General features: G+C 39.8%; 1 non-coding gene across 1 annotated transcript; it reads right to left on the reverse strand.

Annotated features, from left to right (window-relative positions):
* Positions 1–766: 766 nt before the first annotated feature.
* LOC148555247 (small nucleolar RNA R71) lies at positions 767–874 on the reverse strand. The gene has a single exon (XR_015887667.1). It is a non-coding gene; the product is annotated as a small nucleolar RNA R71 (small nucleolar RNA).
* Between the last annotated feature and the right edge of the window lie 11,770 nt (positions 875–12,644).

Consider the following 12,644-nt stretch of genomic DNA (forward strand, 5'->3'; position numbering starts at 1 on the left):
AAAAATCACTAACTCTTTTTCAAAAATTGTTTTCGAAAATTCACTTCCCCCTCTCATCTTCTTCTATTTGTTTATTCATCTACTAACATCTCTTCCTCACATCATCACCAAATTCGAACCCCCTCCTCTATCTGTGTTCGAATTTCTTCTTCTTTTCTTCTACTAACAATAAGGAACCTCTTTACTGTGACATAGAGGATTCCTCTTCTTTTCTTGTTCTCTTCTCTTTCTTATGAGCAGGGACAGAGAAAAAGGCATTCTTGTTGAAGCTGATCCAGAACCTGAAAGGACTCTGAAAAGGAAACTAAGAGAAGCTAAATTACAACAATCCAGAGACAACTTGATTGAAAATTTTGAACAAGTAAAGGAAATGGCAGCCGAACCCAACAACAATGCAAGGAGAATGCTTGGTGACTTTACTGCACCTAATTCCAATTTACATGGAAGAAGCATCTCCATTCCTGCCATTGGAGCAAACAACTTTGAGCTGAAACCTCAGTTAGTTTCTCTGATGCAGCAGAACTGCAAGTTTCATGGACTTCCATCTGAAGATCCTTTTCAGTTCTTAACTGAATTCTTGCAGATATGTGATACTGTTAAGACTAATGGAGTAGATCCTGAAGTCTACAGGCTCATGCTTTTCCCTTTTGCTGTAAGAGACAGAGCTAGATTATGGTTGGATTCTCAACCCAAAGACAGCCTGAACTCTTGGGATAAGCTGGTCACGGCTTTCTTAGCCAAGTACTTTCCTCCTCAAAAGCTGAGCAAGCTTAGAGCTGATGTTCAAACCTTCAGACAAAAAGAAGGTGAATCCCTCTATGAAGCTTGGGAAAGATACAAACAGTTGACCAAAAAGTGTCCTTCTGACATGCTTTCAGAATGGACCATCCTGGATATATTCTATGATGGTTTATCTGAGCTATCAAAGATGTCACTGGACACTTCTGCAGGTGGATCCATTCACCTAAAGAAAACGCCTGCAGAAGCTCAAGAACTCATTGACATGGTTGCTAATAACCAGTTCATGTACACTTCTGAAAGGAATCCTGTGAGTAATGGGACGCCTATGAAGAAGGGAGTTCTTGAGGTTGATACTCTGAATGCCATATTGGCTCAGAATAAAATATTGACTCAGCAAGTCAATATGATCTCTCAGAGTCTACATGGAATGCAAGCTGCATCCAACAGTACTCAAGAGGCATCTTCTGAAGAAGAAGCCTATGATCCTGAGAACCCTGCAATAGCAGAGGTAAATTACTTAGGTGAACCTTATGGAAACACCTATAACTCAACATGGAGAAATCATCCAAATTTCTCATGGAAGGATCAAAAGCCCCAACAAGGCTTTAATAATGGTGGAAGAAACAGGTTTAGTAATAGCAAGCCTTTTCCATCATCAACTCAGCAACAGACAGAGAACTCTGAACAAAATGCTTCTAATTTAGCAAATCTAGTCTCTGATCTATCTAAGGCCACTGTAAGTTTCATGAATGAAACAAGGTCTTCCAATAGAAATCTGGAAGCACAAGTGGGCCAGCTGAGTAAAAGGATCACTGAAATCCCTCCTAGTACTCTCCCAAGCAATACAGAAGAGAATCCAAAAGGAGAGTGCAAGGCCATTGACATAAGCGCCATGGCCGAACCTGTGAGGAGAGGAGAGGACGTGAATCCCAAGGAGGAAGACCTCCTGGGACGTCCAGTGATTAATAAGGAGCTTCCCTCTGAGGAACCAAAGGACTCTGAGGCCTATCTAGAGACCATAGAGATCCCATTGAACCTCCTTATGCCCTTCATGAGCTCTGATGAATATTCCTCTTCTGAAGAGAATGAGAATGTTACTGAAGAGCAAACTGCCAAGTTTCTTGGTGCAATCATGAAGCTGAATGCCAAATTATTTGGCATTGATACTTGGGAAGTTGAACCTCCCTTGTTCATCAATGAACTAAGTGATCTGGATCAACTGACATTGCCTCAGAAGAGACAGGATCCTGGAAAGTTCATAATACCCTGTACCATAGGCACCATGATCTTTAAGGCTCTGTGTGACCTTGGTTCAGGAATAAACCTCATGCCCCTCTCTGTAATAGAGAAACTGGGAATCTATAGGGTGCAAGCTGCTAAAATCTCATTAGAGATGGCAGACAGCTCTAGAAAACAGGCTTATGGACAAGTAGAGGACGTGTTAGTAAAGGTTGAAGGCCTTTACATCCCTGCTGATTTCATAGTCCTGGATACTGGAAAGGAAGAGGATGAATCCATCATCCTAGGAAGACCTTTCCTGGCCACAGCAAGAGCTGTGATTGATGTTGACAGAGGTGAAATATTCCTTCAATGGAATGAGAACTCCCTTGTGTTTAAAACTCAAGGATCTCCCTCTGCAACCATGGGGAGGAAGCAGAAAAAGCTTCTCTCCAAGCAGAGTCAACCAGAGCCCCCACAGTCAAACTCTAAGTTTGGTGTTGGGAGGCCACAACCAAACTCTAAGTTTGGTGTTGAACTCCCATATCCAAACTCTAAGTTTGGTGTTGGAGAGTCTCAACAAAGCTCTGCACATCTGTGAGGCTCCATGAGAGCCCACTGTCAAGCTATTGACATTAAAGAAGCGCTTGTTGGGAGGCAACCCAATGTTTATCTAATTCTTATTTTTATTGTTTTTCATGTTTTCTTAGGTTCATGATCATGTGGAGTCACAAAATAAACAAAAAAAATTCAAAAACGGAATCAAAAACAACAGAAGAAAAATCACATCCTGGAGGAGCATCTGTCTGGCGTTCAAACGCCAGAACAGAGCATAGTTCTGGCGCTGAACGCCCAGAATGGGAGCATCCTGGCGCTGAACGCCCAGAACAAGCATGGTTCTGGCGTTCAACGCCAGAAATGGCAGCAAATGGGCGTTGAACACCCAAAATGGGCACCAACCTGGCGCTGAACGCCCAGAGTTGTGTGCAAGGGCATTTTGCATGCCTAAATTGATGCAGAGATGTAAATGCCTTGAAACCTCAAGATCTGTGGACCTCACAGGATCACCTCAGGATCTGTGGACCCCACAGGATCCCCACCTACCTCCACTCACTCTCTTCTCTCTTCTCAATCATCCTCTATTCCCAATAAACACTCTTCCCTATTAACTCTTTACCACTCACATCCAAACACCCACTTTCCTTCAAAATTCAGCATCTCTTCCCCACCCAATCCCACCCCTATGGCCGAATACACATCTCCCTCCATCTCCTCCATATCTTCTTCTTATTCTTCTATTCTTTCTTCTTTTGCTCGAGGGCGAGCAACATTCTAAGTTTGGTGTGGTAAAAAGCATAGCTTTTTTGTTTTTTCCATAACCATTGATGGCACCTAAGGCCAGAGAAGCCTCTAGAAAGAGGAAAGGGAAGACAAAAGCTTCCATCAAGGGTCTAAAGCTCAGTGGTAGAACATTTGACTGCAAATCAAGAGATCCCTGAGATACCTCAGGGGATACATTTTCCTCCACACAATTATTGGAAGCAACTAAGGGTGGAACATCAAGAGCACTCCATCATCCTTCATGAAATCAGAGAAGATCTAAAAGCAATGAAGGAGGAGCAGCAAAGACAAGGAAGAGACATAGAAGAGCTCAAGGACATCACTAAGGTGGACTCATTCCTTGTTCTTACTTTCTCTGTTTTTCATTTTCCATGTTATGTGCTTATCTATGTTTGTGTCTTCATTACATGATCATTAACTATGTCTTAAAGTTATAAATGTCCTATGAATCCATCACCTCTCTTAAAAAAAATGTTTTAAATCAAAAGAACAAGAAGTACATGAGTTTTGAATTTATCCTTGAACTTAGTTTAATTATATTGATGTGGTGACAATGCTTCTTGTTTTCTGAATGTATGCTTGAACAGTGCATATGTCTTTTGAAGTTGTTGTTTAAGAATGTTAAATATGTTGGCTCTTGAAAGAATGATGACTAGGAGACATGTTATTTGATAATCTGAAAAATCATAAAAATGATTCTTGAAGCAAGAAAAAGCAGCAAAGAACAAAGCTTGCAGAAAAAAAAAATAGAAAAAAAAAATAGGCAAAAAAAAAAATATAGAAAGAAAAAGAAAAAGCAAGCAGAAAAGCCAAAAGCTCTTAAAACCAAAAGGCAAGGGCAAATAAAAAGGATCCCAAGGCTTTGAGAATCAGTGGATAGGAGGGCCTAAAGGAATAAAATCCTGGTCTAAGCGGCTAAACCAAGTTGTCCCTAACCATGTGCTTGTGGCGTGTAGGTGTCAAGTGAAAACTTGAGACTGAGCGGTTAAAGTCAAGGTCCAAAGCAAAAAAAGAGTGTGCTTAAGAACCCTGGACACCTCTAATTGGGGACTTTAGCAAAGCTGAGTCACAATCTGAAAAGGTTCACCCAATTATGTGTCTGTGGCATTTATGTATCCGGTCGTAATACTGGAAAACAAAGTGCTTAGGGCCACGGCCAAGACTCATAAAATAGCTGTGTTCAAGAATCATCATACTGAACTAGGAGAATCAATAACACTATCTGAACTCTGAGTTCCTATAGATGCCAATCATTCTGAACCTCAATGGATAAAGTGAGATGCCAAAACTATTCAAGAGGCAAAAAGCTATAAGTCCCGCTCATATGATTGAAGCTCTGTTTCATTGATAGTTTGGAATTTATAGTATATTCTATTCTTTTTATCCTATTTTGATTTTCAGTTGCTTGGGGACAAGCAACAATTTAAGTTTGGTGTTGTGATGAGCGGATAATTTATACGCTTTTTGACATTGTTTTTAGTATGTTTTTAGTAGGATCTAGTTACTTTTAGGGATGTTTTTAATAGATTTTGTGTTAAATTCACATTTCTGGACTTTACTATGAGTTTGTGTGTTTTTCTGTAATTTCAGGTATTTTCTGGCTGAAATTGAGGGACTTGAGCAAAAATCAGATTCAGAGGTTGAAGAAGGACTGCTGATGCTGTTGGATTCTGACCTCCCTGCACTCAAAGTGGAGTTTCTGGAGCTACAGAACTCAAAATGGCGCGCTTCCAATTGCTTTGGAAAGTAGACATCCAGGGCTTTCCAGCAATATATAATAGTCCATACTTTGGCCAAGAATTGATGACGTAAACTGGCGTTCAACGCCAGCTTTCTACCCAAATCTGGCGTCCAGCGCCAGAAAAGGATCCAAAACCAGAGTTGAACGCCCAAACTGGCACAAAAACTGGCGTTCAACTCCACAAATGGCCTCTGCACGTGCAACACTTAAGCTCAGCCCAAACACACACCAAGTGGGCCCCGGAAGTGGATTTATACATCAAATACTTACTCATGTAAACCCTAGTAGCTAGTTTATTATAAATAGGACCTCTTACTATTGTATTAGGCATCTTTGGATTACCTTATGATCCTTTGATCACGCTTTAGGGGGCTGGCCATCTCGGCCATGCCTGGACCTTTACTTATGTATTTTCAACGGTAGAGTTTCTACACTCCATAGATTAAGGTGTGGAGCTCTGCTGTTCCTCAAAGATTAATGCAAAGTACTTCTGTTTTCTATTCAATTCTTCTTATTTCGCTTCTAAGATATCCATTCGCACCCAAGAACGTGATGAAGGTGATGATTATGTGTGACGCTCATCATCCTTCTCCCTTATGAACGCGTGCCTGACAAACACTTCTGTTCTACATGAAATAAGCTAGAATGAATATCTCTTAGATCTCCTAACCAGAATCTTCGTGGCGTAAGCTAGAATGATGGCGGCATTCAAGAGAATCCGGAAGGTCTAAACCTTGTCTGTGGTATTCTGAGTAGGATTCAATGATTGAATGACTGTGACGAGCTTCAAACTCGCGAGTGCTGGGCGTTAGTGACAGACGCAAAAGGAGGGTGAATCTTATTCCAGCATGATCGGGAACCGACAGATGAATAGCCGTGCCGTGACAGGGTGCGTGAGCATATTATTCACTGAGAGGAGGGGATGTAGCCACTGACAACGGTTATGCCCTTGCATAAAGCCAGCCATGGAAAGGAGTAAGACTGATTGGATGAAGATAGCAGGAAAGCAGAGGTTCAGAGGAACGAAAAGCATCTCCATTCGCTTATCTGAAATTCCTACCAATGAATTACATAAGTATCTCTATCCCTATTTTATTATATTAAATTCGAAAACACCATTATCACTTTATATCTGCCTGACTGAGATTTACAAGGTGACCATAGTTTGCTTCATACCAACAATCTCCGTGGGATTCGACCTTTACTCACGTAAGGTATTACTTGGACGACCCAGTGCACTTGCTGGTTAGTTGTATCGAAGTTGTGACAATTATGTATTGAGATCAGAGCACCAAGTTGCTCACGTTGCCGGGGATTGTTTGAGCCTGGACATCACAATTTCGTGCACCATACACCCTCCTCAACATCAATGTCAAGCTTCTTGAAAGAGGGCTCTTTAATGCTACATTCCCATGGACTTCCAACATCTCCTAGGTTTTCAACCACTCCTTCCGGCTCAATTATCTTAACTTCCTCCCCTTGTGGCAATTCTTGCTTCAACTCTTCTTCTTTACCTTGAAGCTCTAAACTTACTCCCTCACTATGCTCCTTGATTTATTCTCCACATTCAACAATGAGAGAGCCTTGGTCATATAGGCTTAGGTGGAATGAGACCATATTGCTAACGGCTTCCGCTAGGATAGCCATCTTGGCTCCTAGCTCTTTAAACTCCTTTTTCATCCCCTCTTGTTGCCTTTGGAGTTGAGAGTCAAGTTCTCTTAGTTATAGCGTGGGGGCTTCAACGGGGGATGGTGGTGGAAGAGAGGATTCATTGTTTGAGGGAAAGGCATTATAGTTGGAAGGTGGTTTATTTTGGTAAGGGTATGGAGTTGGTGTATATTGAGGTGGTTCTTGAGAGTAGTTGTGTTGGAATTGTGGTGGTTCTATGTATGGTTCATATGGCTCATAAGGTGGTTGGTAGGGTGGATAAGGATTAGGGCCATATGGAGGTGTTTGGTGGTATGGGGCTTGCGAGTAAGGTGGTTCAAAACCATGTTGAGGGGGTGGTTCATAGGCATGTGGTGGTGGTTGTTGACAATCACAATAAGGGTCACCACATCCATTAGATTGATATGCATTAAGATGAGAGTTATACCCATAAGAATCTGGAAGTTGTTGTTGCCAAGAAGGGTGATCAATCCCTTGAGGCTCCTCCCACCTTTGATTGTTCCATTGATGAGACGCAGAAGCTGGTGAATTAAAAAATTATTAAAATGGTTACGTTGCAAGTATAGTTTTTAATTCACCGAAAATCTGCCTATCAATTTAGAAGTATGTCACAGAGAATTTGAATTAAAAATTACTGGGAGTTTTAAGTCCCAGGTCGTCTCCCAACGAGTTGCAGAAAAGTGTGCTATCTTATTAATCAGATGTTCAAAGAAGTTGAGTTAAGTAAATTGGAATTTAAATTGAGGAAAGTCAATTAATATGAATAAAAGCCTTGACTGGGAGTTGATTGGTTGGAATTTCCACTATTGATGGAGTGATTGTAAGATTAATTTATAATTAATGGTTGTTCTGTTTGGTTATCCTTTACTAGGTAAGGGAAAGTCAAACAAGTTGGAATGCCAGATCTGTTCACAAGTTGCAATCCACTTAGTTCAAAGGGATTGGCATTGGTGACAGGATAGCAATCCAACATTTAACCCAATTACAAATTTTTCCTCCAATCATTCTAACTCAAGAGTTCCTTTTAATAAACTCCCCATCAAGTAAAGAGACTACTCACGCATTGTAAATAATAAATCCTTAGCACATGAAAGGGAATTAAAAGAAGACATGATTATTGGAATTGAAATTGAATTAAAAAAGAAATAATCCTTGCATTAATTAATCATAAAAGTATTCAAATAACAAAATTGAACAAAACAGAGAACATGGAAGAATGAAACCAAGTTAAGAAAACGAACTAGAATGACGAAGTCTTGATGATGAAATAACTCTTCTCAATGTTCCAATGCTAAGATCAATTGAAAATTAAAAATTCTAAAACCTAGATAGAAAAAAAACCTAAGAGAGTAAAACTAGATCTAAAACTCTCTCCGAATGAATGTGTTATTTGTTTCTGCATATTTTCTGACTCTAGTCTGCTGTTCCGGGCCGAGAACTGGGTCGAAATAGGGTCCAAAATCGCCCCCAGCGAATTCTGCAGATTATGCAGATCGCACATGTCACGCGATCGCGTCATCCATGCGGACGCGTCACTTACGCTTTTCCTTGCCACGCGTTCGCGTCGTCCACGCTACCGCGTCGCTTGGGCTTTCCAATCCGCGCGGCCGCGTGAGCCATGCGGCCGCGTCACTGCAATTTGCTCTCCTTCGCACGGTCGCGTGAGCCATGCGACCGCATCACTTCTCGCTGGTTATCTCCTCAAATTCTTGTGTTTCTTCCATTTTTGCTAGCTTCCTTCCCAATCTCCAACTCATTCATGCCCTATAAAATCTGAAACACTTAACACACAGATCACGGTATCGAATGGAATAAAGGAGAATTAAAATTAAATAATTAAAGTCTCTAGGAAGCAGTTTTCAAACATGTAATAAATTCCGGAAAGAAATCTAATATGCATGCTAATTTAATGAATAAGTGGGTGATGAGATATTTTGGTGAGAAACGAATCTCTCCCAAAACACCCACAACTAACCGGCAAGTGTACCGGGTCGTATCAAGTAATAAAAACTCACGGGAGTGAGGTCGATCCCACAGGGATTGAAGGATTGAGCAATTTTAGTTTAGTGGTTGATTTAGTCAAGCGAATCAAGTGTTGGTTGGGTGATTTGTGATTTGCAGAATGTAAATTGCAAGAAATTAAAGAGAGCGGGAAAGTAAATTGCTGAAACTTAAAGAACAAGAAATTAAATGGCAGAAACTTAAAGTGCAAGAAATGTAAATTGCAGAAACTTAAAGTGCAAGAAATGTAAATTGCTTGGAATGTAAAGGGGGTTGGGATGTGGATTTGCAGAATTTAAACAAGGAAAAACTAAATTGCATCAAACAGAAGAAGGAAAAGGGAATTGGGATTGAACCGGATCTTATAACAGCAAAGTGAATAAACAATGAAAGCATTAAACAGAGAATTGAAATGAGAATTCAGATCTCAGGACCCAGAGACTAGAAAACCAAGTCTAAATCTCAATGCCTTCCTAGATCCAACAAGATCAATAGCAAAGGAAATGTAAATTGCAAAGGAAAGAGATGAAGAACAATGAACCGGAAATGAAATTCAGTAAATAAAGCAAAGAGATCCAAGATTGAGATTGAAACAGAATTTCTTCAATTCTCCAATCCAAGATCTAAGACAAATGTAAAATGAAATTGAAAGCAATGAAAGCAAGAAATTAAAGTTCACTCAAGTTCAAAAGCTCTCCGAAAACTATTATGAAAATTCTAAAAGGAAAGCTCTCCTAATAACTTGAATTCTATCCTATTTATACACTTTTCAAAATGATCTCCAAGCCTTGAGTTGGGCCTTTGTTCTTGGTGGAATTGGGTTGAAAGAGGCCTTGGTTGATTGCTCTTGAAGTTTGAAGAAGAACCGAAGTGAACCAATTGAACCGGAAATGAAGTTAGCCAAAGTTGGTCTCAACGTTAGGGCCAAAGTTAGGGGTCTAACTTTGACCCTAACTTTTCATGGCAGCAAGCATGATTTCCTGGTTTGAACGTTGGTGCCAACGTTAGGGGTCTAACTTTGACCCTAACGTTGGCAATGCTTGGTGCTAGTGGCGCCAACGTTAGCCTCCAAGTTAGGGGGCTAACGTTGGCGCAAACGTTGGCCTTCCCCCTTTGTGATTAAGGTGCCAACGTTAGCCTCCAAGTTAGGGGGCTAACGTTGGCGCAAACGTTGGCCTTCTCCCCCTTTATAACTCTCTTGCCAACGTTAGCCTCCAAGTTAGGGGGCTAACCTTGGCTCAAACGTGGGAGCCCAGGGAGTACTTCATGCCCAACGTTAGCCTCCAAGTTAGGGGGCTAACGTTGGGGCTAACTTCATGCCTCCAAGTTCACTTTCACTTATCTCTTTCTTCACTTCTAGCCACTCCTCTTTGCTTCAACCTTTTTCCAAGCTTTCTTCACCTATCAAGAATCAACCAAACTCATCAAAGCTATGCTCAAAATCATGGGATATTCAATCTTTCATAATTTGCAACAAATATAGCACAAAACCTCATGAAATGGCATGAATTCATATATGGTTGGTTCAATCAAGGGAAACATGAAAATCTACTCAATTAGCTTGCTTGTAGCTCAAGAAAGTGCATAATTCTAATGAAAACTAAAGAAAAAGACTAGCTAAAATAGGCTAGGATGACTTGTCATCAGTGGGTAAGGATCATGATAAAGCCACATAATTAAACACAATATAAACCATAAAATAGTGGTTTATCAACCTCCCCACACTTAAACATTAGCATGTCCTCATGCTTAATTGAAGGAGATAAGGAAATAAGTACAAACATGTAGAAACTCATGAAATGCAATGCAAACCTATATATATATAAATAAATGCAACTATATGGTTTTTGCCCACTTGATCAAAAGTAAATAAGCTCTTCAAAACAATTACAAATCAAATTCCACTAATTCTATCATTATACAATAAAATGGATAAAATTGCAAAAAGATAGCTCATGAAAGCAGGGAATATGAAAATTCAAGTATTGAACCCTCACTGATAATGTATGTACGTTCTAATCTCTAATGTATAGGGTGATCACTCTATCCTTCTCTAATCATGCTTTCTAACTTTTGTTCTTCTCCTAACCAATCAACAACAGTTAATATACCAATGCAAACATCATGAGGTCTTTTCAAGGTTGTAATGGGGCTAAGGTAAAGGTAAGGATGTATATATATATATATATATATATATAAGGCTAAGTGAGCTAACAAAGTGAATCTTTGATTAGTCTAAGATCTCACCTAACATATACATACTTTATACAAGTTTAAAATCATACCTAGCTACCCATAATTCCCACTTTTGTATGATTCCCATACTCATGTACCAAATTTTTCTTTTTAATTTATCACATGTGCATTGATTAACATTAACATTGGGATAATTTTTGTCCCCTTATTTATTTCATATATATATATATATATATATATATATATATATATAATTATTATTATTATTATTATTATTTTTTCATAAAAGCAAACATAACGTATCAATGCACATAGATTCTTTATTATTTTCTAATTTGGTTTTTCTTTTCATGAGTAGGTTTCCAAATTCCCAATATTCAAATAAATTAAATACATTCCCTTATTACCCAATGTTCCCACACTTTAGTTGATACACAATTTCTATCTTAAGCTAACCAAAGATTCACTTGGGATTTTTAATTTGTTTTTCTGCTTAAGGCTAGTAATGTGGTTATAGAACAAGAGGGGATTAAAAGCTCAAGGGGCTAACAAAGGTGATGTAAAAGGTAGGCTTATTTGGGATAAGTGAGTTAATAACAAATAATGGCCTCAATCATGTGCAAGCATGTGAATATAATAAATATTGGACATATAAGATAAAACAAAATATAGATTACAATCATAGAGAAGTAAACACACAAGAATGAAACAATTATGGTTAAATAATGTAACCATACATAAAGGCTCAAATCTTTCACAGGTTGTGTGTTCTTTAACTCAAATATCATGTTCTAAATACAACTCAAGCAAATTTATCATAAAAATTTTTGAAAAATTAGTGAAATTTTGTTCCAAAGATAGATTTTTAAAAGAAACTTATTGTCTTTTCAATCAAGTAGAACATGCATGCAACTATCCTAACCTACGCAATTTATTCTATTCTATAAAGGAAAGAAAATCTAACTAAAATATCCTAATTATTGGTGCTAGCGAAGAGAAATTACCTCCGGAAGTCAGGTACTGACCGACCTCCCCACACGTAAGGCTTTGCACCGTCCTCGATGCCATCTGTCAGGAACAGGGGTGGGCTGGTAGCAGTATCTCCATCACCGGGACCGTCATGGCTCCCTGTGCTAGTAAAGGAAGTGGAATCTGGGGTATCTGACTCTCTGAAGTGTCCCTTGAGTAGCTCCTTGAGGTGTTTGAATCGGCGCTCGTTACGACGCTCTCTCATCTTTGCTTTCTGTTCTTGCCGATCCAACCGTTTGATTATCTGCTGGAGCAATTTCTCAGTTGTAGATGCTTGTGGTGTTGAAGAAGGATTATCTTCAACTGGAGCAGTAGGAAGGCTTGTAGTGGCTACTGAGAGTCTGAGGTATTTCCCGTTAGGGACATACTGATCATCCCGTGGAAGCACGACTTTGGTGTCCCTAGCTCTGTAGGAGACGCCGGCTGCTGAGACAAGATTTGAGACCAAGGCGGGGAAAGGTAAGTTGCCCGTAATTTGTACGTGTTCCATAGCATTCCGGATATGTCTTGAGAGATTTAGAGGTTGGTCTGTAAGGATGCACCATAGTAGAACAGTCATGTCCGCAGTGAAGGAGGACTCATGAGTGCTCGAAAAGACGTAATGGGACATGATCTGTGCCCATACGTGAGCCTCCAAGGTAAGTGCTGAAGCCAAGATTCCCTTAGGGTAGGTACGGTGGTATCCGTAGATCCAACGGCTGCCAGGTGC

Source organism: Arachis ipaensis, chromosome B6, assembly GCF_059453495.1.
Source record: "Arachis ipaensis isolate K30076 ecotype BB chromosome B6, ASM5945349v1, whole genome shotgun sequence".
NCBI lineage: Eukaryota > Viridiplantae > Streptophyta > Magnoliopsida > Fabales > Fabaceae > Arachis > Arachis ipaensis.